General features: G+C 34.3%; 1 long non-coding RNA gene and 1 other non-coding gene across 2 annotated transcripts; one reads left to right on the forward strand and one right to left on the reverse strand.

The window, feature by feature from the left end:
- Window positions 1-639: 639 nt before the first annotated feature.
- Window positions 640-17,824, forward strand: LOC109122687 (uncharacterized). Its single transcript, XR_002030170.2, has 3 exons — window positions 640-798; window positions 6,434-6,544; window positions 17,424-17,824. It is a non-coding gene; the product is annotated as an uncharacterized LOC109122687 (long non-coding RNA).
- Window positions 17,825-21,763: 3,939 nt separating this feature from the next.
- LOC132253861 (U5 spliceosomal RNA) lies at window positions 21,764-21,879 on the reverse strand. The gene has a single exon (XR_009465775.1). It is a non-coding gene; the product is annotated as a U5 spliceosomal RNA (small nuclear RNA).
- Between the last annotated feature and the right edge of the window lie 2,188 nt (window positions 21,880-24,067).

Here is a 24,067-nt window from a genome sequence, read left to right on the forward strand (position 1 = left end):
GGCTAATGTTAGTTGATGGTGCATCTCTAAGAACAGATGTATGCCTAGTCCCTCTCGTATGAGCCCCTCCCCCTCTAATTCGTACACCTCATAATCGAGTAATGGATGAAAAAACATTACTAGATATAAAATAAAAATAGGTTGTCTAATACTTCCAAATGAACAACTAAAACTATTAAAGACCATATTTTAAAAATTATCATCATCTAGGGAAAAAAAAATTCCACAACTAATTGCCATGATTCATAGCGTCATCCTTACCAAAAGAAAGCAACAAAAAACGAAATATATATTCCATCATTTGATAATGAAAATTTAAAATTAATTAATTAAATAAAACCAAATAATGATAATCAAAGAAACCTTCACCTAGAAGCAGAAAGACTAGGAAAATAATTAAAGCCAACAACTTCAATAAGATACTACTACCTAAAAGATTATCTTATCATGATACATATATGATTTTTTTTAATATTTATATTTTTTATATTTAATTATCATAAAAATAATATAAAAAAGACTTGTTAAAAAAATTATAATATTAATTTTTATATTTTTTATTAATCAATTAAATATAATTTAAAATAAAATAATTAAAATTAAGTTTTTTTTAATGATGAACCTTAACAAATTTAAATTGAATATATCAAAGAGCATCATAATTCAATGGTAGCCAAGGATTGAACCTAAGTCAAATCTCTCTCACTCGGGCATCAAGAAGCCCTTTTCCGAGGTTGCCCTCCAGACGAGAGAATCCCGAAAAAAGGCCCTATTTTCCTCTGCTCTCAATCCTCGCAGGTACTAATCTAATCATACTATTATTATTATTTTTTGCAACCCCCGTTTGATTCCCAAGAAAATCCATCCCCCATTCGATTTCCGGGAAAATTCATCCTCGTTTGATTTCCGAGAAAATCCATGCAAAACCCTCCGGAAAATAAAAAAAATTGCTTTTTTTTTTTTTCTGCTTCCTGTGTTTTCTGGATATGTTCTAGGGGTCTCTTTGCTTTTGTGCCATTGGATTTAAATTTCACGAAAACGGGTGGTGGGGAAATGGGTTTGCACTTCTTTTCAATTATAAAATACTATTTTTTTCCCTCCCTCATCCTATGTGTTAAAAAAGTGCCGTAGAATTGGAATTATTTTCCAATCTACAGCATTTTGCTATAGGCTTTCTGAGGAGGAAGCCTTATAGCAAAATGAGGAGGAAGAATGCTACTACGAAAACGAATCCGGTTAGAATGGCGAACACTATCCACGTCGTTTCGAAGGACGATATCACGTTTGCTCAAGAAATTTTCGGATCATCTGGTTAGATTAGGAGGAAACGAGATCCTCAAGTTCTCTGTTTTGGCTCACTTTGGCTAGGGTCGACTCTGTTGAAATGAGGCCTCTAATTGAAAGGGGGTTCTCTATATCTTTAACTTAGAGTTTTTTGGTTCCATTTTCATTTGGATTGCTGATTGTTGGCTTTTTGGTTTATTGTTTGGGGCTCTCGGTGTCCATGTGGGATTAAGATCCATAGATTCTAAATTCTGGGAGTAATGTCTCAATTTTTTATTTTATTTATTTATTTATTTTTTTGTGTGCTGGATGCTAGCTTTTACTCTTCTTTAAATCTAGGCGTGTTCCAGGTAAGTTGCCTACTTTAAATCTAGTTCAAAAAACTATCTGTATTAAGAATTCATTTCCTGAATACGGTTGAGGATGGACTGTTTGCTTGTGGGCTTTCGCTTGGGCCAATATTTTCTTGCATTTGTGATTGTTTTTGAGAACTGTTTTTTTGTTTTTGAGAACCAAAAACACCAAAACCTCGTTTGGAACTTTGATCACTTATTGTTTACATTATTTCCCGTGTTTCCAAAATGTTTCTTTTTTGATAACCAAAAAACATGTTTCCTTTGTTTTTCCACTGTTTAGAGAACAAAAGGAGCTATTTCCATGTTTCCAATCCTTTGTTCTCACATTCCCTGTTGTCACCTGTGAAATAATCCTCCTCTGCCTCATCTTCTCTTGTTCCAGAACTTCCATCAACATTAGAGAGTATCTTATTTCTTTTGTTTCCATTAGTCCCCTCATCTTCCTCGCATCAATCAGTTGCAAAATCCGATTTGCTTCTATAAATGCCATCATCAATCCCAGTTTCTATTACCAAATTCCTTTTCTGGGTATAATCCAAAACCCCCTAAGAGGGTTTGATCAGAAAATAAAGATAGTGGAATTTTCCGTTTAAGTTAACATCACAATAGAAACACCTCAAATTTACTTCCCCCTTTTCCACAATCTTCTCATCATCACCCTGAATCATGGAATGAAAGCAATCTTTGATAATTCACAATAATCAAAGTCGCGATGAGGATGAGCAATCCTCACATATATCTTGTAATTCAACCAATTTTCGATGATTTGAATAGCATCCAAGTTTTGAAATCTTCGCAATGTGGGTTTCAGACAGAAGATAAAGAGAAAAAAGAGTTGAGAAGAAGGATCAGAATCCATTCAAGAACATTATAGATGAGAATAAGCATGATCTTGTTGGTGTTTCGTTGCAAACTTGTTTACTGCCATTGATGATGATGATCTGTTCTTGATATTTATAGAGAGAAAAGCAGAGACTATTTAAAGAGATTATGAAAAGCATACGTTTTAGTTTTCTTATTTGAGAATTTTAGTTTGGTATTAGAATGTATCTTAAGATGCATGTCTTAAAGCGCTCCAAACTGATGAGTGTATAACTTTTTATCATCCTACGTCCCCATCTCATTGTCACTTTGCATCTACTAAAGAGTTGGTTTTCTTATTCTTACATTTCTACAAATGCGATAGGATGTTATGATCCGACCAACACCAGAAGCCTCAGTTCTTGTGCCTAGCTTCATATGTTTTTTTCTTATTATTTACAATATGCAAATGTCCTAATTTTATGTGAAAGGGCTGCAGTACTTGGTTTGTTTCTATTTGCTGTTAAAAATGTCCATCAAACTAATCTTTTCTCATTTTGGACAAGAAACTATGCCTACTCTCTTTCTATTGGCTTGAAAAATGTCTATCAGACTCACCTTTGACAGGAAACTATATCAGGTCAGTTGGCTCCCTCCTTCATCACACTAAAAAGAAAAGCTGATGTGCTAGAGATGCAATTTGGACAAAGATGCTTATGTATGTTATGATTCAACCTTCATGTCATGCTCCTAATTTGTTCCATTGTGTGTCATAATGTTGGTAGACATTACAGCAAACTTTGGACTTGAGGAGACCCCTTCCCTTGCCTGATGGTATCATTATAAATGGTCAGAACTAGTTCATCCTTTAGTATATGAAGCAAGCCAGAACCTACAAGTGTAGGTCTAAACTTCTATTCAAATGGAATAATATTTAGTTTTCCCTCAAATGAATGGGGAGTTGGTACACTGGTCTATAATGATCTATCCTGATCTCCTTTCCCTCTGTTTTTAATGAATGTGGAATTTGAAAACAAGTGCAGCCAGACCCAACCATTAGGGGTCATTCCATCTCATTAGGGGTCCTAGGATCTTGCATGTGGTAGTAGGATCTTCAGTCTTCGCCGGTAAGTTATGGTGGGAGAACACACGAGGTTAGGAAGAGTGCAAAAAGGTGGGAGCAACCCAAAAGTTATGCAGGCAATCTCAAATTTCTACAAAATAATCATGTGCCTGTTAATGTCCGCACACAAACAACACATGGGGCCCAGAAATCAGCAGAAAGAAAGTAAAAGCAGTGGGAAAATGTGAAATATGAGACCCATATGAATCTTTACCTGATAACCCTCCTCACAAGTAACAATTTGCTTGGCTTCCCGTACTCTCTTCTGCTAAGACCAACAAAAACTCCTCAGCTCCTCCTCCCTTTTTGGCTTCTTCCTCCAAGCTTTCTCGCTGCTCAAGCTTTTCCCTTTCCTTTCTAATGCTACCAAACCCGAAATAAGTTCTCCCTCAACAGCCCCACTAACCACCACAATGCAAAGAATGCCCCCCTTTGCTACGTGTCTCTCACCCAAAGGTGGCAGAAAAGTGGGCTGAAAACACAATTTTCCCAAGCTTTTTTAAGCTGGATAAAAGCTTCTGTACCATAGTGGTTAATTTTGTTTAAATAATTTATGACTTAAAAAAACTTGGAATTTGTTGTTTTTGTAAAAGCTTTATTTTGATTTATGCAGTAAATTTTTCTTCTAGTTCTGTGATGAGAATATATGCATGCATTTCTAAATAACAAAATTAAAATAGAAATAAAAAGAGAAAAAAACTACATTGTGTTATGCATTCTTTTTTAGAATTAATATCAAAACCTCAAGTTTGAGTTTAATAAGTACATGTCTGAACCTAATTTTAGGATGCCAACTATGAATAAATTTATACTGTTTTTCTTAAATTTGTAATTAATGGATATATTCTAATAAACAAGATTTGAAATTTGTGGCATGAAAAAAATATAAACCATCACACCAAGTTTGAAATTTGTACATATTTTTATGAGATTTGTAATTAATGGAAATTGCATTCGGATGTTCCAGAACTTATTTTCAATCTTCATTAGTTTCATATATGAATTCTTAATGATCTTTTCATTCTGAGTTTTCTATATTCTCTGAACTTGTTTACTCAAAAGAAAGAAACTCAACTTAATGGGAGTTTTGTCTCCACAGCTAGGATTTTTGATCCATGTGTCAAATTCCTGAATTTAAGTAATGAAACTATAATCTGGAGTTCGTTGGATTTTGGACCTGCAAGTTAATAGCAAACACATGTGAATGTTTAGTGATCACTAGTAGTTCATCATATGGGACTATGGTAATCTTTTCCCCCCAATGAGAAAGGAGAGGTGTCAGTATCAAAGATTGCAAGTTTGACAAGAAATAGGAATGATAAAATCAGTATTCAATATTAAAATGATGAAAGAAAGAACATGAATATTAAATATATCATAAAAAAAAAAATTCCTGGAAGTTCTGGTGGAAGTTGTTAGTCCTAAAATCACTGGTGGAGTTTTTCTGCCTCTGCTCGGCTTGCTTCTTGATGCTATTATCAGCATTGGTAAGATTGATTTAAACCAAGATTTCTCTTGAAATTTCTCAGTTCAACAGGGATTGATTCGAAATTTTGAACTCTGAAATTAATAAGGATGCATTTATTAAAGGAATCTCAGGCTGACTTACTAAGACTAAGCATTCAGCAATTTTTTCCAGTGGCAATGATTTGAAGAAAAGAATATTTGTAGATAATGACTTCAATTGGGTTTTAGAAGTATTTCATCAATGTCATGTTATTCCCTGTTCCGTCCTGACTCAGTCCTTACTTTTAGTGTCATAACATCTCTAAAATGAATATGTATATACACATATATGCATATATCTGGTTCCGAGAAACTAGCTTTCCTTTACCAAATAGTCTCTTAAGTTTTTATTCCAAAGAAATTGCCATTCATTAAATAAGATACATGTTTTACCAGGAATTTTTTTATGACAAAAAATTGACCTTTTACCATGATTATTTTCATGAAAAAAATTATATGTTGCTACAAACTTGTTTTATGGCGAAAAATGATATGTTGCCACAAATTTTTTTTGTGAAAAAATTGTTTATTTTGTTATAAAATTAAATTTTATGGTTAAAAATATTTGCTCATGGACTTATAATCTTCTACCACAAGATGCTCTTATTTAATCACAAATTAATTTGCGGCAAAACCCCATATTCGTTGTAGTGTGTATTGGTGTATGTCTAACTTTTCATTGATATGATGATTCATAAAAAGATTGCCAATTGAAATTGGATTGGCTAAAAAGACGCTAGATTTGTGTTTGTATGTCAAGATGTTTGATTTATCTTCATTAAGAATCAAGGGATTGATTTTTGCTCTATTTGATGGACCGGGGGTGATGTAGTCATGGGATGCTCTTGAGTTGGTGCAGCTCCTTTATTGGAAAAGAAAAAAAGGCTTAGAAGGTTGCTCCATTATGCTTATTTTGGTCCCATTTGGAGGGAAAGAAATAGTCTCGCCTTTGAGAATTGTGAAAGCTTTGACTAAACAATTAGAAGATTTTTATTTTATTTTATTAGTCTCATGCTCTAATTTCTAGCTAATTGTTTTTTTGTTTCTTTTACTTGGTTTTTATTTGGTTACTTAAAATAAAAAGAGATGAAATAGGATCAAACAAAGATTTCTTATTCTGTCCAAATTCAAATATTACTTATCTCTCTATCAGCTTGAACAGGCATTGCCATCATTTTAGGCATTCCCTCATGGTAATAGAGCCTTATGTCACCAAAATTATTGCTTCTAATCACTAGAATTTTTCTAAAAGCTATTGTAAATTAACATGTTTCTTTTATTTGGATGTATTTTCAGTTGTTTGATGTTTTTTATTTAGTTTCTTAATTATTAGTTATAGATTCTAATAGATGAATTCCTGCAGGGTGTTTTATGAGGCTCTCAATAGGTTTACTGATTAAAGGTGGTTGATAATGAGAAATGATGGCTAAGATGATGTACAGTCCTTACGCACTTCTCTTCTGAGAATCTATTGGTAAGGGTTTCCAACAGTCAACAATTCTGTCCTATGTGCTAAACCATCACTGTGTTTACAGGTTAATTTACTGGAAATGTTCAATTGTTCTTAATGCACACTTGTTGTTTGCATGTATCTTATGGTGATTTGGATAAAGAGTTGCATAGAAATATTCTTGTTGGAGATTGTATGATAATAATTCTATATATCAGTATTGTGTTGTTTCAGCAAGGTAGTGAGAGTTGATAAATTGACCTAGTGTGGATGGATATCCAAGATGTTGTAGTGGTCCTTGTATGTGGCAGTTGCTTTCTTATTATGGTTGGATAAACTTCATTGAGATGCATGGGAGGCCAAATGATCCACTATCCTGCATCTATCTCTCTCATAATATAACAACAATATCTTCCTTTGGAAAGTCTTTTCTTTTCTTGTCCTCCACCCACGCACACGTGTCCTAACTCAGCTAATCCATCTCATTATTTTTGGAAGTTTTTATTTATTGATTTTTTAAAATTGTTTATGTTTTTATGATTTTTCTAGAAATTATATTCTCAATTCCATCCAATAGATGAAAGTTGTATTTTCATCTTTGTATTTGAAGGCATGAATCAAGTTTTTGCATGAAAGAGGCTTAAGATCATCCAGATTAATCTTGATTATCACCCTCACATTAGTGAGAAGTCTTGATTTGTAACTTCAGTGGACAAAGCAGTAAGTGTAGAAATCATGGAGTCAATGGATATGAGGCTATATATATATGAATAACACTAACACAGAAATAACATGAGAAAAGTAGTATTTAATTAAAGTCCGTAGTATAATAATTAATCACAAGTACACTCAGTTCTTTTGTGACTGCTCTTTGGTCTCTGAAAAGGGGTGAAAATTTCAGGTTTTGGAGGTACCTTGCCCTTGTTTGATTTTGATATTCTTATTGAGGCAGAAAGGGTGCTTGCCAAAGGTTCTTGAAGGGTTAAGGAGAGAGTGCCGCACTTGGCGAGGAAGACCCTTGAGGCTGGTTGTCTGGGCAAGGGGGGTCGTGCCAAGGAGATGTGGGTGAGGGTGTTGGGTTTCCCATTACACCTTTGGAGTCGGATGGTGTTTAAGAAAATTGGGGATGAATGTGGCGGGTTTGTCATTGTTGACACAGCTCTGATGACTAATCTGCATTGGGCCAAGATTTTGGTGCATCCTGTTGGGAGTTCTTTACCTAGTTCGTTGCAAGTGGTAGTGGGCAATTCCAACTTCTCTTTACAACTGTGGTGGGAAGCTCCGTCGAGATTTTTGTTTGTGGAGTCGAGAAGAAGAAACTGTGTGTCCAACGAGCAAGAGGTTGGGGGAGGAGTAGAGGTTTCCTCGCATGCTGACCAAGCGAGTGGGATGAGGATGCATCCTCTAAGTAATGTGTTATAATTAAACACATTAATAATGTTTCATACATACCACTAGGTGAATATAAACCAAAAGTCACACATGTAAAAACACCAAGATGGTAATAACAATGTGAAAAATAACACAAGTAACAATAACAACAAGAGAAACCACTCCTTAGACTGTAGATGGACTCCTACAACTCAAAATCCCTGGCCGAATCTGGAGGATTTACACTATTGAGGGAATCAGAAAAAGACGTCCCAAGATGGAGCTAAAAATGGCACAAAGCATCACCTTCCGAATAGACTTTTTGTTGAAGTGGCTTATAAACTCTTCATTTGATTCCGCAGCATTGACAAGTTTGATCATTATCTTCAAGCCATGAGCCACCAATGATGATGTGAGAAAAAACGCAAAGGAAACAACCTCAAACAACATCAAGCTCCTGATCATGATGATATTGGCATCGCAGCCAAGACGACCATCAATGCTATGCAGCCTTATAGTGGTGAATGAGAGTCCCAGAAATGAAAAGGTAGCGTATAGGGAGTTGAGACTCACAACGCTATCAAGGGCGGCGAAGTGGATGTCATCTCTTAACTCCTAACTTGATTTTACTTGAATAACTTTGAAAATAAAAGTAATATGTTAATTTATACTGATTTATATAGGGAAATAAAAGAATGTTAATTTCAACATTATAGGGTTGCATAGCATTGATGGTTGTCTTGGCTACAATGCCAAAATCAGCACAATCAGGAGCTTGATGTTGTTTGAGGTCGTCTCCTTTGCGGTTTTTCTCACATCATCATTGGTGGCTCATGACTTGAAGATAATGATCAAACTCGTCAATGGTGCGGAATCAAATGAAGAGTTTATATAAACCACTTCAACAGAAAGTCTATTCGGAAGGGGATGCTTTATGCCATCTTTAACTCGATCTTAGGATGTCTTTTTCTGATTCTCTCAATAGTGAACGTCTTCCAGATTCGGTTAGGGATTTTGAGTTGTAGGAGTCCATCTATAGTCCAAGGAGTGGTTGCTCTTGTTGTTATTGTTACTTGTGGTGTTGTTTTCCACGTTGCTATTACTATCTTGGCGTTTTTATATGTATGACTTTTGGTTTATATTCACCTAGTGGTATGCATGAAAACATTATTAATATATTTAATTATAACACAAGTATTTGGTTTTGTTTGTATTCATCTAGTAGTATGTTTGACATATTATAAATGTGTTTAATTATAATGTGATTATTTGGTCACTAATATCCCATCTCTTTTCAATTCCGAGCTTAGTTTCTTTTAAGTTAAAATTTTGAATTATTGACTGAATATATTGGTTGATGGAGTTACTTTGCTGTTAACTTCAGGGGCTGTTGCTTCTCATGAGAGAATTATTAATGAAATAATTCTTTGACTGCCAATAGCAAATCAACCCAAAAGGGTATTTAATTTTTAGGAGTTTTTGATTAATAGTAAACAATTTCAAATTTATGTTGTGCTTTGTCGTTGGATCTTGAAGTTGCTATTACTTTTCAGTTTGAATCATTTGACAAATACAATAATTTTATCATGCTATTGCTTTTTAATTTTTTGGTAGAATTTACGTACTTCAATTATTTTGGTTAGGTAAGTAAAACGTAGTGTTTGTAGTTAGAGGGCTTCTTTGCCACTTGGGATGTTTGTTTCATTGCTGCAATAGTATACAAACTAGGAAGATGGAATGATTATGATAATTTCATTTTGTTATAAAAGGTTCCAGGTGGATGCCTTTTTTGGGCAGGATGTTTTTTAATTTTGAAACCTTGGTAATTTCAATTCGAAGTGCCTTAAGGAATTCTTTTTAGTTGTTTTTGATAGTGAAGAAAAATCTTGGGATGCTATAGGCCAAGAGTATGAAAATTGGATGGTTTGACTTAATACTTGTTCTTCAAATGCTCCAAACTGAGCGTTTAACTTTTTTTTATTGTCGTATTCGATTTTGGGTGTTATAATTGAAGTGAAAGGAAGTAGATCTGATGTAAAAAAAAAAAAAAAAAAAATGCTTTGGTAGCTAGTATCTAGAAATAGACCAAGTAAGCTACATGATTTCATGCACATCATCTTTCATTTAGTTAATAAAGGTTTACAAATCAGATTCTCACTGAAACAAAAGTATTGCACTGCCAAACTCTCACACCCCAGTTTTTGTGCCTATGCCTGTCGGTCCTACTTACCAACTACACTAGCATATGTTGGTCCTACAATAATTATTTGATAATTATTGTTGGTGCTTCTTTGTATATACATATTTTTAAAATTTTATAGACGTTCAGGAACATCTGGTCCTATATTGAGAAGAAAGTTCCAAATTTTCAAACAATTATCATATCATGTGTTGAAAAAACTTCACAGGTGAAATATCAGTTGTCTATAGAATGCTTTTTAGTTGTAATTGAAGCATGCCTAAAAGGAAAATAAGTGAAGATAATTTAGTGCTTTGGCATGTAGCTAGAACCAAAATATTCCTCTTTTAGCTTGACAATATATGCTTCTTGCAGGACTTTTTTCTGAAAGTGATTTTTTTTAAAGTTAGTAAGCACGTCGTGAGAACTCTCACCAAGATGGTGCCCGCTTTCTTAGCAATTATGTCAAGACTTTCAAAACCTCATGTACATGTTTAGATTCACAACAACTAAAACCAGGTTACCAAAACATAGTTTCGGTACTTCTAAGTTTGATGTGAAAGTTTATCTTAAAGTTTGATTAGAAGTCACTCTTTCTTTTGTGGCTTCATTTATGTGAAAGATGCCCTTTGAGCACCTAGATGGAATTAGAGTCTGTGTCTAACACGATTTAGAACCTGTTTGACCATATTTTTAGAAAATACTAGGTTTAAAAAGCACTTTTGGAAAAAAAATAAAGTATTTAACAAAATTTAGAATGTTGTAAAACAAGGACAAATATAATGCAAATCAAAGTAATAGAGATAAAATATATCTTACTTTGATATATAATATGGAAGAAGGAATCAAATAAGAGAATTGAGAAAGTGAAAGAGAGAGAGAGAGAGAATGAGAGGAAGAGCTTTCTTTCTTTCTCGGGATGCTATTACATGGGAGGGGTAAGAAGCCTTTTATAGGCTTCACATTATGAACTCCCATTACTCATCTTAAAGATGAGTAAATGGAGTTCATAATGACCATCAATGTGGTCATTCATTTCCCTTAATTTACAACACTCCCCCTTGGATGACCACCATATTAAAAGAATATGCCTCATTAAAACCTTGCCAGTAAAAAACCCTATAGGAAAAACCTAGCGAAGGAAAAAGAGTACAATATTCTTTTCTTGGTATATTAGGACTGCCTCGTTAAAAACCTTGCCAGTAAAACCCAGTAGGACAAAACCTGGACGAAGGAAAAAAAAAAAGAGTACAGTACACTAACACCCTTTTACAAGCATACTCTCCCTCATGTCGATATCCTTGAGTTGACGCATTCCAATCCTGTGTATTAACTTCTTGAATGTTGAGGTTGGCAATGATTTTGTGAATAAATCTGCTAGATTATCAATTGAGCGTATTTGTTGCACATCAATTTCACCACTCTTCTGGAGTTCATGTGTATAAAAGAATTTTGGTGAAATGTGTTTAGTTCTATCTCCTTTAATATAACCCCCTGTTATTTGTGCAATGCATGCAGCATTATCTTCAAATAATGTTGTCGGGCCACCTTTGATAGAGGAGAGTCCACATGATTCCCGAATATGCTGGATCATAGATCTTAGCCATATACATTCACGACTTGCTTCATGAATTGCCAGTATTTCTGAATGATTTGATGATGTAGCTACCATTGTTTGTTTGACAGATCTCCATGAAATAGCAGTACCATTGCAATTAAACACATACCCTGTTTGTGACCTGCCTTTATGTGGATCTGAAAGATATCCTGCATCTGCATATCCAAGCAATTGTTGCTTTGATTCCCTTGAGTAAAATAAACCCATATCAGTAGTTCCGCGAAGATAACGCAATATATGTTTGATACCATTCCAATGTCTTCGAGTTGGAGCGGAACTGTATCTTGCCAATAAATTGACAGAAAAAGCAATGTCTGGACGTGTACAATTGGCAAGATACATAAGTGCACCAATAGCATTAAGATATGGTACTTCAGGACCAAGTAACTCTTCATCCTTTTCGCAAGGACGAAATGGGTCATTTTTCACATCAAGTGATCGGACAACCATTGGAGAACTTAAAGGATGCGCTTTATCCATATAAAAACGCTTCAAAACTTTCTTAATGTATGTTGATTGATGTACTAAAACTCCATTTGGAAAATGCTCGATCTGCAGGCCGAGACAAAATTTTGTTTTTCCAAGATCTTTCATCTCAAATTCCTTTTTCAAGTAATTTGTTGTTCTTGTGAGCTCTTCAGGAGTTCCAACAAGATTTAAGTCATCAACATACACTGCAATAATTGCAAATCCGGTTTCTGATTTCTTAATGAAAATGCATGGGCATATAGGGTTATTCACATACCCTTCTTTTAGCAAGTATTCGCTAAGGCGATTGTACCACATGCGTCCAGATTGCTTTAATCCATACAAGGATCGTTGCAACTTGATTGAGTACATGCTACGAGGCTTTGTATTATTTGCATCAGGCAATTTAAATCCTTCGGGGATTTTCATGTATATATCATTATCCATGGATCCGTATAAATATGCTGTAATAACATCCATGAGACGCATATCCAGTCCTTCTGAGACTGCCAAACTAATTAAGAAACGAAATGTGATTGCGTCCATGACGGGAGAATATGTTTCCTCGTAGTCAATACCAGGTCTCTGCGAGAAACCTTGTGCTACTAATCGCGCTTTATATCTTATGATCTCATTATTCTCATTGCGCTTTCGTACAAATACCCATTTGTACCCAACAGGCTTTACATCTTCAGGTGTTTGAACTACAGGTCCAAAAACTTCTCGTTTTGTTAATGAGTTTAATTCTGCCTGTATAGCTTCTTTCCATTTTGGCCAATCATTTCTATGTCGACATTCTTCCACATTTCGTGGTTCGGGATCTTCATCATTTCTTATGATATCAGAGGCCACTTGGAAAGCAAAAATATTGTTAATAACAATATTATTTCGATCCCATTTTTCTCCCGTTTGTACATAACTTACTGAGATCTCACAATTTTCAGGTACCTGTGCCTCTTCAGGGGCTTCTCGTTCAATATGTGGATCTTCAGGGGTTTCTTGTTCAATATGTACCTCTTCAGGGGCTTTCTGCATTATTTGTGCCTCTTCTAGGGCTATAGATTTATCAATTTTAAACTGATCAGTCATTTTGATGGTCTCTTCTAGAGTGCCAAGTTTTTCTTGGGTTCTCCTCTTCCGGGGAGTTACATCCTTTGAGCCAACAGGTCTACCACGCTTCAGGCGTATCTTAGATTCATTTGTTAACTGTCCTACAGGGACATCAATCCGTGCTGGAGTATTTGCAGCCGGGATATGTGACTTTGTCACTTTCTTTGTATCAATGAATGCATTTGGTAATTGATTTACAAGATTTTGCAAATGAATGATCCTTTGAACTTCTAGTTCACATTGATTTGTACGAGGATCAAGATGGGTCATAGTAGATGTCTTCCAACTAATTTCTCGTCGTTCTTCAGGAATCGACTTTTCTCTCCCTAATGATGGGAAAACACTCTCATTAAAATGACAATCCGCAAAGCGGGCTGTAAAAACATCGCCTGTCAAAGGTTCAAGATATTTTATGATAGATGGAGAATCAAAACCTACATAAACCCCAAGTCTTCGTTGGGGACCCATTTTAGTGCGTTGTGTAGGTGCAATTGGTACATATACTGCACAACCAAAGATTCGTAAGTGAGAGATATTTGGTTGTTTTCCAAGCACAAGTTGTGAAGGGGAGTATTCATGGTAAGTTGTAGGTCGAATACGGACTAAAGCTGCAGCATGCATAATAGCATGTCCCCAGGCGGAAGTAGGTAATTTGGTTTTCATTAGTAATGGTCGAGCTATTAATTGGAGACGTTTGATAAAGGATTCTGCTAAACCATTCTGGGTATGGGTATGAGCAACAGGATGCTCAATATTTATCCCTACTGACATGCAATAGTCAATGAATGTTTGAGAAGTAAATTCACCAGCATTATCAAGACGTATTGTCTTAATTGGATAATCTGGAAATTGTGCTCGTAATCTGATTATTTGTGCAAGAAGTCTAGCAAAGGCTACGTTACGTGTAGAAAGGAGACAAACATGTGACCACCTAGTAGAAGCATCTATTAAGATCATAAAATAACGGAATGGTCCACATGGTGGATGGATAGGCCCACATATGTCCCCATGTATTCTTTCTAAAAAGATTGGTGACTCAGATATGACTTTAGTAAAAGATGGTCTGATTATCAATTTACCTTGTGAGCAGGCAGCACATGAGTATTCATTGGGCGAAAGAATCTTCTGGTTCTTTAGTGGATGCCCATGTGAGTGTTCGATTATTCGACGCATCATTGATGACCCTGGGTGACCTAGCCTGTCATGCCAAAGGACAAAAACTTTTGGGTCGTTGAACTTCTGGTTCACGACAACATATGATTCAATAGGCTTTATAGTTGTATGATACAACCCAGAGGAAAAAGCCGGGAGTTTTTCCATTATAAGCTTCTGGCCAGATATAATGGAAGTAATATAAAGATATTCTACATTATCTTCATTCATAGTTTCAATATGATATCCATTTCTGCGGATATCTTTAAAACTGAGCAAATTTCTTCTGGATTTGCTAGAATATAACGCGTCATTTATATGGAATCTAGTACCATTTGGCAATGTTATGTTTGCTCTTCCAGAGCCTTCAACTAAGTTTGTAGTACCAGATATGGTACTTACATTAGCTTTTATTAATGTCAATTCGAGGAAATATCTTTTATCTCGAAGAATTGTGTGCGTGGTCGCACAGTCTGCGAGACATACATCATCCTCATTCATCTTGAGACCAAATAACACATGGATTTCAGATATAACAAAAAAAACAAGGCATAATGTAAATAACAAAGTAAATAAGATGTAAATATAAGACATAATAATATATTATTTTATATATCGAGTAACATCAATCAATGCTAATTTTTTCATCATTTATCAAATGGTCTATTTTTTCATTGGGACCTCCAAAGAAATCAATGTCATAGTAGGTTAGGTCCAATCCATCACCATCGGTAAAGTTCATCTCTATCTCTTTTCCTTTAGCTTTTATTGATGCTTGGTAAAGGTCGACCAAATGTTTGGGTGTACGACAGGTACGCGACCAATGCCCCTTCATACCACATCTATAACAATTATTCTCATGGTTCTTAGGAGGTTTATCTTGTAAACGCTTCCCATTTTCTTGTATTGTCTCAGTATTGTTCCACTTCTGGTGGTGCAATGAGGCTTTCATTTTCTGAGAATTATTACTATAAGAACCATGGTATCGGGGATTTCTTCCACGACCATGACCACGTCCTCGTCCTCGTCCACGTCCACGAGTTTGGGACGATATTGCATTCACTTCAGGGAATGGTTCAGATCCAGTTGGACGAGACTGGTGATTTCTCATCAAAAGCTCATTATTTTGTTCAGCAACAAGAAGACATGATATTAATTCAGAATATTTTGTAAATCTACGCTCTCGATATTGCTGCTGCAGGAGCACATTCGAGGCATGAAACGTAGTAAAAGTTTTCTCTAACATGTCTTCCTCTGTGATTTTTTCTCCACACAACTTTAATTGAGAGCTAATTTTGAAAAGTGCAGAGTTGTATTCACTAACAGTTTTAAAATCTTGCAACCTTAGGTGCATCCAATCATATCGAGCTTTTGGGAGAATCACAGTTTTCTGGTGGTCATCTTTCCTTCAAATTACTCCATAGAGTAAAAGGGTCCTTTACCGTAAGATACTCATTTTTTAAACCTTCATGGAGGTGATGACGAAGGAAAATCAATGCTTTTGCGCGATCCTGCAGGGATGCTTGATTTCCTTGTTTGATCGTAGCTCCAAGGTTCATTGCATCAAGATGTAATTCAGCATCAAGGATCCAAGATAGATAGTTCTTTCCCGAAATGTCAAGTGCCACAAATTCGAGTTTTGTGATATTCGACATTGTCAAATAACTTCATATATATATGACAAAACAATATTATTAAAATCAGTTATAATAACTTGATAGCATTGGTATAACTTTGATTATAAACAAAATCAAATAATTTGTTTACAACTTTTAACAATATGTAACAAAACAAATCAACAATAATATAAATATGTAAAATTTTATTCTATATAAATAACTTTAAGTGAAGATACGAGAATTACCTTCAGAGCAATTCGTGCTGATAACGTGTTGTAAAACAAGGACAAATATAATGCAAATCAAAGTAATAGAGATAAAATATATCTTACTTTGATATATAATATGGAAGAAGGAATCAAATAAGAGAATTGAGAAAGTGAAAGAGAGAGAGAGAGAGAATGAGAGGAAGAGCTTTCTTTCTTTCTCGGGATGCTATTACATGGGAGGGGTAAGAAGCCTTTTATAGGCTTCACATTATGAACTCCCATTACTCATCTTAAAGATGAGTAAATGGAGTTCATAATGACCATCAATGTGGTCATTCATTTCCCTTAATTTACAACATAGAAAACATTTTTACAAAATTGAAAAATTGCTTGTAGTATTTCTTGGAAAAACACTTGATAAGTGATTCTCTCAAAAACATTTCTAAAGAAAAAACTTTAATAAAAATGCTTAGAATAAAAATATTGTCAACCGCACTCTTAGTAGGTCATCTGCATAACATGCTTGGATTTTCATAGGTTTTCTTACATGAATGATGAAATTCTCCGGTATATGCTTTTTGTATAAGAATTGAGGTGGTGTTTGTTTTTTTTATTTTTTTGCTGAAAGTAATTTGTTTTCAGAGTTTAAGTTGTTTGTTTTCTTACTTTTTCATGATTTATTATAAACTTTTTACTAAATAGAAAAAATTAAAATATATAGCTTTTTCTAAATAGAAAAAATAACATATTGATTTTTTTTTTACTTTTTAATACTTAATAAAAATAAAATACTACAAAAACAAACAACTTAATATTTAACACTATTAAGTATTAAAGTTCTATTTAGAATTAAGTAAAAAAACAAACACCACTTAAGACTGCTTCCATTTTCATAATGAACAAGAAGCCTTAATGATGACTCAGTGAACTTCAATATTAATTTGCCAAGCAGATGCCTTGAACTCATCTGATAATGAGGCATCAGTTGCTCAGAACAATTTCAGTTGAACCAATAGATCTCTTTCTAACATTTCTGTTTTCATATAAGTGAAGAAATTTACGATGGTTCATGTTTGAGTCTGATGTCTTTGAGTTGTGCCTGGCGAAATGGTTATGCTGCCTGTTACCATCATGCCTTAAATCTCTAAAACTTGTGACATCTTCTGTAATGTAACAGGGGCAAGGATGTGAGCATTGAGAACATGCATCAAGGTTTCACTCATGTCTTCGAGTCAACCTTCGAGAGTGTGGAAGGCATTGCAGAGTATGTATCTCATCCAGCCCATGTCGAATTCGCAAATCTGTTCCTGCCCCACCTGGAGAAAGTCATTGTTTTCGACTACAAGCCCATTACAGTCCATCTCTGAATCAAAAGGCCAATGACAATTATCAATTATCCGGCCAGTTTAATCTTGTAATAAAGTTAATGTGCCATATGTGCAAACTGGATTCAGGTTTTGTTGAACCCTTCAAATCCCAGTTTAAAAAAATGCAGACTTGGAATTGTGGATTTTGAATTTTTTTGAGCTAATTTCTTTAGTGAATGTTGAAGTTGATGGTCTTGTTTGATGATGTGAATTTGAAGTATTAACTGGAAGCTGGTTGGGTGTGAGTGGACTTTTGAGTTCCTTCCAAAGGTGGGTGTGAGTTTCTCTCGAAATTTCTTGTAAACGGAGCTTCAATTTCTCTTTAGATCACACTCTCCTCACTGTCAGTCAGGGCAACCTGTTAAAGATGAAGTGTATAGATTGTGGCAAAAGCTCTTCCAAATGCTAATCCATTAGCCAAATACACTTTGCGACTTCTACTTATGACTCATGTTTTGCTTTCTGACTAAAAAGAAGCAAAATATTATGCCAAACTGACTTTAAATTCAATACTTAGCAAAAGGGTGCCAAAATGTGCTGTGTAAGGACCATACTAGGCAAATGGTAGATTTATTAAACAATTACTCATACATAAATAAGATGAGAGAAAAAGCTGTCTACTAGGTCTCATTATTCAATCATTTATATGAACTAAAATCTGATAAATCTTGACTCCATTTTATACCACTTTTGACCCTAATAACAAAATGACACACGTGTAAATTAAAATTTTTACAAAAACTTATTAAATAGGTAAAAATGTTGTGAGAAATAATCACATGCATTTTATACATATCTAAATATTACAACTTTTTTTATAATTTATTATTAAATATCAAATATAATTTGTTATTTAATGAACTGCTTAACTCTATCTAAAAAAAGAAAATTCTATCAACTACCCTTATACTCTCATTATTCATATATACAAAAAGGGATACTAATTTAATTTGAAAATTAAATAGTTTCAACTACCATATTACAAAATATTTGTTTTAATAAATCAAATTTGAAGATCAAATTTGAAACATTTTGAGGGAGAAAATTTAAAATTTGTATTCTATGAAGAAGATGAAAGATTTCAAGTATCAAATGTATTATTTGATATTTTTTATTTAGAGTTTTTTTGTATATCTTTTAACTTAGAGTTTTTTGTTCCATTTTCATTTGGATTGCTGATTGTTAGCTTTTTGGTTTATTGTTTAGGGCTCTCGGCGTCCTTGTGGGATTAAGACCCATAGATTCTAAATTCTGGGAGTAATGTCTCAATTTTCTTTTTATTTTTTTATTTTTTGCGTAAAGATTTCACTTTGGATGCTAGCTTTACTCTTCTTTAAATCTAGGCGTGTTCCAAGTAAGTTACACACTCTCAAAGTGGAAATATTCGCATAGGTTAGAAAAGATAAATAATTACTATGAAACATTTTTTTTTCTTCCTAAAAGAATGAAATATTCCACTAAAACAATATTTGAAATTTGTGATTCGAAAGAAGCATTTTTTTCCTTGAAATTTGTAATTAATGAAAATGCACGCATAAAACACACTCCCTAAGTGAAAATATTTACATAGGTTAGAAAAGATAAATAATTACTATGAAATATATTTTTTTTTCCTAAAAGAATGAAATATTCCACTAAAATAATATTTGAAATTTGTGATTCGGAAGAAGCATTTTTTTTTCCTGAAATTTGTAATTAATGGAAATGCACGCATAAAGCACAAGAAAAAAAAAATTACTATGAAACATATTTTTTTCCTGAAAGAATGAAATATTCCACTAAAATAATATTTTTTTAATATTATTCAATACTTTTCAATTTTTATAAAAGAAATCATCATATTATATAATTGGATGTTGTAAAGAACTAAAACTTTTGTGTTGCATTGGATTATTTTATTTTTTTTGGCATGGGAGTTGACCGATTGGTAGCCACATAGCAAGTTTTATTTTTATTTTTTATTCACAACCCTAACATGTGGTAAAATGCTATTGGTGGAGGATTGGAGGTATGGTACCGAAAAACATATATGGGTACCAAAGCATGACCTAAAAAGCATGACCCGAAAGGATATGCCAAAAAAAATGCCATTGGTGGAGGATTGAAGGTATGGTACCGAAAAACATATATGGGTACCAAAGCATGACCCAAGAAGCATATGCCAAAAAAATATGTTTCCTTTGTTTTTGACTTTTTTTCCACTGTTTAGAGAACAAAATGAGCTATTCTCTATGTTTCCAATCCTTCGTTCTCACATTCCTTGTTGTCACCTGTGAAATAATCCTCCTCTGCCTCATCTTCTCTCGTTCCAGCCCTTCCATCAACATTAGAGAGTATCTCATTTCCCTTGTTTCCATTAGTCTCCTCATCTTCCTCGCATCAATCACTCGCAAAATCCGATTTGCTTCTATCAACGCCATCATCAATCCCAGTTTCTATTATCAAATTCTTTAAAGATCAATAGTAACCTTCTGCTGTAAGCTTTAAACATCATTTCTTTCTTTTCTTTTTCTTTTTTTCTATATAATGTTTTGTTTCTTCATTTTTTCGTTTTTTTAATTGAAAATTTATTGTTTACATAGTTGATAATAGAAAAAGATTTTTTCTTCCCTTTTATCCACTCCATTTCTTAATTAATTCTCACAAGCTTTTTCTTTACAGCACCAGCCACAAGAATTCCAACCCTATCAAATATGGAGCCCCAACGGTATTTATCTTAATTTCAACATTCTTTTATTTTCCTTTATAAATTAACATATTACTTTTATTTTCAGAGTTATTCAAATAAAATCAAGAGAGGAGTTAAGAAATGAGATCCACCTCGTCGCCCTCGATAGCATTGTGAGTCTCACACAGGGCCTTGATAACATTGTGAGTCTCAACTTCCTGTGTGTTGCCTCTTCATTTTTAGGACTCTCCCTTACCACTATAGGGTTGCGTAGCATGGATGGTCGTCTTGACTGCGATCCCAATATAAACACAATCAAGAGCTTGATGTTATTTGAGGTCATTTCCTTCGCCTTTTTTCTCACATCATCATTGGTGGCTTATGACTTGAAGATAATGATCAGTCTCGTCAATGCTACAGAATTAAATGAAGAGTTTAGAAGCCACTTCAATAGAAAATCTATTCGAAAGGTGATGCTTTGTGTCATCTTCAACTCAATCTTGGGATGTCTTTTTCTAATTCTCTCAATAGTGTATATCCTTTAGATTCAGTTAGGAATTTTGAGTCGTAAGAGTCTATTTACAGTCCAATGAGTGGTTGCTCTTGTTATTATTGTTAGTTATGGTGTTATTTTCCATGTTGCTATTACTATCTCGGCATTTTTATATGTATGATTTTTGGTTTATATTAGTATGTATGAAACATTATTAATGTGTTTAATTAGAATATGAGTATTTAGGTTTGTTTGTTTTCATTACTGATATGTATGACATATTATGAATGTGTTTAATTATAATGTGACTATTTGGTCACTAATATCCCATCCCTTTTTCATTCTGAGCTTAGTTTCTTTTAAGTTAAAATTTTCAATAATTGATTGAATATAATGGTTGATTGAGTAGAATATTGTATGGTTGTGAATTATTATTACTTCTGCTCTTTCAGCTGCCCGGCCGCCTCAAGGTCATTGTTTAGTGACATTTCCTATCTTTTATTTTATATATTTTAAGATTAAAATAAATATTAAAATATCATTTTTTAATAATATAAATACTATATTTAATTTTTCTATATTTTTTCGAAAGGGTTGATGATTCTTGTAAATGAAATATATACTAATAGGCATATTGATGTGTAAGTTTGGTCACATGACTCACTTAGATAATTGACTAAAAAAGGAAATTGTGAAAACTAGTATACTTGGAAAGATAGTTGGGAAAAGGGAAGTCAGACCATTGAATGGGTCTATTAATGTGATTAAATTAGCAAGATATGATATCGAAGAATTCACCTAACACCATTAGTTATGGTGTGTCCACATTAGCTTTAAGAATAAGGCACCATTAGTAATGGTGAGTCCACATTAGCTTTAAGGTTTCCTACCACTTGATATGGTAACCAAATAAACCCTTGGGCATAACCATATCAACATGAAGATCAAATAAAAATTAGGAATTTATTACGATTGCTTGATAGGGAGCTAATCCATTTATGGAAGGCTCCTCTAATAATAAATGTATGCCGATTTGGATGGGGGGCACATGGTATTCTTCAGTAAAAGGGAAAGAATAGTTCGCTTTGTGGTCTTCACACGGCTCCACGTTTAGAATCTAACGTTGACAGATATTTTATAAGCAAGTTTTTTTGGGTTTCTTCTTACTGGGAGCGATGTGGGACACCACCGGACGGTGTTAATGTGTTAAAATGGCTCCTCTTAATTCTTGTTTGGGCTGACAGCTATAATGGACCTGCCCTAACACTCATATCACACCACTAGGGTTCTGAGCCTTGATAGCTGATTCGCGTATGTAAATCCAGTCGGGTCATTTAATCAAAAACATTTATAAAACCTATGACCTCATACTAGTGTAGCAAAACTACTATAGTATAGTGGCTCTAGGGTCGAACTCTGGGATGGGTTTTCATTCTACCAGTGATATACTCATGATTAGGAATTGAATTTAATGATTTCCTTTATAAAAAATTTAGAGTTTAAAAGAAAATAAAATTTGTTTTGAAAGTGTTTGAAACTAAATTAACATAAACTAATTAAAAATGGAAGAAAGAAAGTCTCCCGGAGCTCAGGATTGCTAGGATCAAGTTTAGAATGCAAAGTGGAAAATTCCGGATTTTTCTCCTCGCATTGGGGATTTAACCTATAGTTATTTCCCGAACCGGTATAGGTTTAACAATGAAGATTTAATCCATAAAAATCAATAGAAATGGTAGTCAAGGTCCATTAATGGCTTTAGACACTATGGGTCTTCACCTTGAACCACTTTCCAATGGCTCGTACATGATAACTAATGGACTGATATGGATCTAGCAATAAGCATCCACAGAGACCTGAAGCTTACCATGTATTGGCCATTCAAAGTGATTCTAAGGGATTTAAAGCAAAACTTTGGATTTAAAAGCCATTTATGAACTTCAACTACCTGTATTTAAGGCACGAGCGTTTTCCACCTTGCATCTGGACTTTTCACCTAGCTTCCATCACTCCAAGAAACCAAAAGTTTAGCCTCTCATCCTCTGAGAAAACATCCTCAGAGGTTGTTTGGCTTCCAAGAAAAAGAAAATAGTAAAGAGAAAAGGGAAAACGAGAGAGCTCTGTATATTTTTCTAAGTGTAAAACATAACACGCGCGTTTTCTCCAAGAGGTGATTTCCACCCCTTATATAGTTTTTACAAAAGCAAAGCTTGTGATTGGCTTGTTACAAGGAGAAGAAAGGAAATTACATCAAGAAATACAAAAGAAAATATCTAAAGTGGAGTCGGCAAAAACAGAGGAAAATTCGCACCACGCATGGGGTGTGCGAGTTTTGCACACCATTCGCACACCATTCGCACAGCTAAGGGGGTGTGCGAATTTCGCACACCATTCGCACACCTAGAGCAGTTGTCTTCCGAAGGCCATATCTTCCTCGTTTCAGCTCCAAATCGTACACGGTTTGAAGTGTTGGATTCTTGACTTCCTGAGCTTTGAAATGGTATATAGAATGTAAAAAATGGACTTCGGGAAGTGCTCCAAAAGTGCCAAAGAAGACTGCAGCTGCTGTCCTTTGTTTTCCTCCTTGCTTCTCTTTGGTTTTCTTTGCTTTTCTCCTTTGGATGGCTTGTCTTAATGATCTAAAAAGATGTCAAAAACACTAAAACTAGCCACAAATATGATTAGGAGTCATTGCTAGGTCCTTAACATGCCAATTGGAATAAAAATGAAGAATTACTACACAAAAGTGCTTAAAACATAATGACTTAAAGGTGTAAAATAACACTTTTTGGGTAGTAATCACTCCCCCCAACTGACACATTGCTAGTCCCTGAGCAATGAAGGAGAGAAAATGAAAGAAAAATAGATAATAAAATAATTTACAAAATCATGCTGATCACTCCAAAAAATAATCAAGTGGCATGATTGGATCAAACTCTCATATGACAAGTCAAGGATATAAAACTCAATCATCAACAAGAGTTATCAAATAACTTACCTATCACAACTTGCTAAGAGCGGGCATTATGCAAATTTGAGTATCAAAATAATTTCCACTCCCAACGGATCAATTCTTAATCTTCCACAAAAATCTAAGTGTTAAGGTGCTTAGTTTCCAGTTATAGTATGTCAAACTATATTCTCCCCCCCAACTAAGGTTTTTCTCTAACTTTAGCAACACTAACTCATATATAAAAGGCTAAGAACGCACCTTTTTTTTTAAAGGGACTCCACCCATCCACCCATGTAACGAGCAGTGAGGTCGGTGACTCCCAACCAATAAAGGCTTAGGGCAC

The sequence above is a fragment of the Vitis vinifera genome, chromosome 5 (assembly GCF_030704535.1).
Source record: "Vitis vinifera cultivar Pinot Noir 40024 chromosome 5, ASM3070453v1".
NCBI lineage: Eukaryota > Viridiplantae > Streptophyta > Magnoliopsida > Vitales > Vitaceae > Vitis > Vitis vinifera.